Raw genomic sequence first — 4512 nt, 5'->3', positions numbered from 1 at the left:
ATATTTATATATATATAAATATATATATATATATATATATATATATACATAACTCTCAGAAAGAATCTTCTAAACTCTAAAACTCCGAGAAAGAAACATAGGTGTAGATCTTTGCCACCATAGGTAAGGCAAGAGCTTCTTAAATATAACACCAACAGCATAAGCAACCAAAGAATAAGCAGATAAATTGGACCCCATCAAAATTAAAACCTTGTTTCTTCAAAGGACAAGAAAATTAAAAAATAACCCATGTGAGGGGAGAAAATAACTGGAAAACACAAATCTGATGATGGCTCAACATTCCAGACTCTGTGGCACTCTTACAACTCAACAACAAAAAGACAAAACATTACCTTAAAAATGGGCAAAGGACTTGAATAGGTGTTTCGCCAAAGCAGAAGGACAAGGAGGCAACTAGCCTATGAAGAGATGCTCAATATCATCAGACCTCAGGGAAATGCAAATCAAAACCACAGAAGACACCATTTCCTGCCCATCCGGAGGGTTATTATAGAAAGAAAGAAAGAAAGAAAGAAAAGAAAGAAGAAAGAAAGAAAGAAAGAAAGAGAAAAACAAGCGTTAGTGAGGAGGAGGAAAAATCAGAACCCTTGTGCATTGCTAGTGGGAATGTAAAATAGTGCAGCCTCTGTGGAAAAACAGCAGGGCAGTTCTTCAAAAACTTAAATGTAGAATTACCATATGATCCAGCAACTCCACTCTGAAAATACACCCCAGAGATCTGAAGACGAACTCGGAATGATACTTGCACAGGAAGGTTCACTGAAGCATCCGTTACTCGTGACAGCCAAAAAATGGAAACAATCTGTGGCTGTCAAGGGACGAACGGATGAATAAAATGTGGCCTGTCCATACAGTGGAATCTGAGTCGGCCTTAAAAAGTTCTGATCCGTGATACCACAGGAACTTTGAAAACACCAGGCTGAGTGGTATAAGCCAGACGCAAAAGGACAAATATTGTGATTCCACTTGTATGGAATATCTAGAATAGACAAATTCATAAAGGCAGAAGGTAGAATGGAGAGTGCCAGGCACTGGGGTGGAGTGGGGAATTGGGTGTTACTGTTTAATGGGCCAAGTGCCCCTGAACTGTACCCTCTTTTTATGTTTATTTATTTTATTTAAATTTTTAAAAAACTTTTTAATGTTTATTTATTTTGAGAGAGAGACAGATAGCGAGCAGGGGAGGGGCAGAGAGAGAGGGAGACACAGAATCTGAAGCAGGCTCCAGGCTGTCAGCACAGAGCCCGATGTGGGGCTCGAACTCACAAACCGTGAGATCATGCCCTGAGCCGAAGTTGGATACTCAACTGATGGAGCCACCCAGGCGGCCCAATATTTATTTATTTTTGAGAGAGAGAGAGCACTAGAAGGGGAGGGGCGGAAGGAGGGGGGGACAGGGGACCTGAAGTGGGCTCCACGCTGGCAGACATGAGCCTGATGTGGGGCTTGAATTTTCAAGCTGAGAGATCACGACCTGAGCTGAAGCCAGATGCTCAACTGACTGAGCCACCCAGGCACCCCTGAACTATAAGCTTTAAAATGGTTAATTCATGTTATGTGAATTTACCTTGTTATTAAAACACACACACATGTGTACACACACACAAACACACAGGGACGTCCGGGTGGCTCAGTCAGTTAAGCGTCTGACTTTTGATTTTGGCTCTGGTCATAATCTCATGGTTTGTGAGTTTGAACCCCGCGTCGGGCTTTGCACTGACAGCTTGGAGCCTGCTTGGGATTCTCTCTCTCCCTCTCTCTCTCTCTGCCCCTCCCCTCCTTGTGCACACTCTCTCTCAAAAATAAATAACATTCAAAGGTTTTTTAAAAAATACACACACGAGTCTAGAACATCTTGTTCGCCAGAAAGACAGGAAGTAATCAGAGAATGATGAGGACATAGCAAAATGACAGAGAACTAGCTCGAACTGGTCAAATTAAGACAAGTGGGTTTTATTGGTGCAATGGGATATTACTCAGCCATAGAAAAGGTTGGACAGCCGACAGCCACAATAGGAAGAGTAGCACATGCATCAAGCTGAATGATAAAACGAGCCACTGAAGACTAGGTACCATCAGGTTCCATTTGCAAAACTATCATGACAGAAACAGACTGGTTCCTGCCAGGGGTCAGCACTGGAAAGGAATGGATTGGCTTCAAATGGGCACAAGGGAACTTTTTTAGAACTGTGGAATTGTTCTGTGTAATGATCACGGTGGTGGCTGCCTCAATTAACCTGATGGTAATAAAGGAGTCAGTTGCCTGTATTTGAGAGAGATTCGTAAAGAAACACGAATTTGTTTCTCTTAACTCTTTGGGAGGCCATTTCCCCACAGGTCCACATTACCAGGGGACACAGTGGGAAGGGGGGGGACTGGAGCCTGCCCGCTGTGCCTTGGCACCCTCTGCACAGGTGTGTGCTTTCCTGGCTGTTAGTGCCTGGCCCTGAAGAAACTCAAGGCTCCTAAGTGGATTACAGGACAGAACAGGATGGAAGCAATGCTGGGACTGACAGCTGTGTCTGGGGAGCCCAAGGCCTGTGCAGCTGGTGTGAGTCTGTGGGAAGAGCCCACTCCTGACCTAGAACCCCCACTCCCACCCTTACCCCTGCACAAACCTTGCTCAACCCTTCTCCGGCAGCCAGGAAGCTGCCTCCCTGGTGCCATCGTGTGGACACAAGGGGGAAGAGCACCAGTGTCTCCTTGGAGACTTTAAACATCTATCTCCCTTTGGGACTTTGCAGCCCCTAGAGATTTTGAGCATGGAGAGAGGGCGATAAACACAGGGGTGCACATGCATCTTTCTGAATTATTGTTTTCATTGTCTTTGGGTAAGTGCCCGGCAGTGCAATTACAGATGGCCACCACACTTCCCTGTGGTTAGCAGCAGGTAATGTACAGTTGACCCTTGGACAACACAGGTTTGAACTGCATGGGTCCATTTATATGTGGATTTTTTTTTCCTGTACAGTACTATAACTGCATTTTCTCTTCCTTATGATTTTCTTTAAAAAATTTTTTTTCTTTTAAATCTATATTTACTTTTGAGAGAGAGACAGGGTGTGAGCAGGGGAGGAGCAGAGAGAGAGGGAGACACAGAATCCGAAGCAGGCTCCAGGCTCCCAGCTGTCAGCACAGAGTCCGACGCAGGGCTCGAACCCATGAATCGTGAGATCGTAACCTGAGCCGAAGTGGGACGCTCAGCCGACTGAGCCACCCAGGTGCCCCTTTATGATTTTCTTAATAACATTTCCTTTCCTCTAGCCTAATTTACTGTAAGAATACAATATAGAATACATACAACACACAAAATACATGTTAATCAACCATTTATGTTATCAGTAAGGCTTCCGGTCAACAGTAGGCTACCAGTTAAGTGCTGGGAGAGTCAAAAGTGCGTGTCTGTGGCTTTTTAACTGTGCCCCCACCCCAACCCCCGTGTTGTTCAAGAGTCAATTGTATATAATTGTTAAATCACTATGGTGTGCACCTGAAACTCATACAATGTTATATGGCATATGTCCACTATTCTCGGGTTAGGGAGGAAGGGGATGAGGCAGCCCCAGCGGCCCAGCAAGCCTGTGCCCCCTGACAAGCCGTGTCTGGGCTGGAGGGATGAGCTGCGTATGCAGGAGCAGAAGCCACATTTGCCCTCAGAGTTTCTGGAACATTCACACCCAGCAAAGAGGTCTGCATGTTTACACCCCCAGTAAGGACAAAACCCTCTTTGTCCTGTTCAACATCTCTTCCTTTCAATTATTTTTTTCTTTTTTTTTTTTTTTAATTTTTTTTTTTCAACGTTTTTTTTAAATTTATTTTTGGGACAGAGAGAGAGACAGAGCATGAACGGGGGAGGGGCAGAGAGAGAGGGAGACACAGAATCGGAAACAGGCTCCAGGCTCCCAGCTGTCAGCACAGAGCCTGTCGCAGGGCTCGAACTCACGGACCGCGAGATCGTGACCTGGCTGAAGTCGGACGCTTAACCGACTGCGCCACCCAGGCGCCCCCCAATTATTTTTTTTCTGACATTAGGATTGTGACCCAGGACTTTGCCTGGGCAGTGAGGTTTCTTATGGGATAATGCGACCATCCCCCCCACCCCCACCTCAGACACACCTAGAACTTGGGACCTTGAATCCTGCTGAAAATTGTAATCGAGGAGGCCTGAGAGTCCATTAAAGAGAAAACTGAAACCTTATATTGTTAAACACAGGGACCCAAATTCAACTTTGGGGGTAGAGTGCTGTGTTTGCAGGGGAGGGGGGGCTGCAGGGGGCCCCACGGGCAGCAGGCGGGGCCTGTGAGAGAACCCTTCCCAAACTGGGGTCTGGCTTATGACTGCAAGAGCAAGGCCATTTCATATTGTCGACATTTTATTTGTGTGAAACCCTCAAAACTGTGTGGCCTCAGAAAGTGGGTCATTCTGGGTGCCCGGTGTGGCCTAGGCCTGTGTTGGGAGCTGCCCACGCACCCACCCCCTCCCTGCACCCA

This window comes from Panthera uncia, chromosome A2 (assembly GCF_023721935.1).
Source record: "Panthera uncia isolate 11264 chromosome A2, Puncia_PCG_1.0, whole genome shotgun sequence".
NCBI classification, from domain to species: domain Eukaryota; kingdom Metazoa; phylum Chordata; class Mammalia; order Carnivora; family Felidae; genus Panthera; species Panthera uncia.
This window is presented reverse-complemented; position numbering follows the sequence as displayed.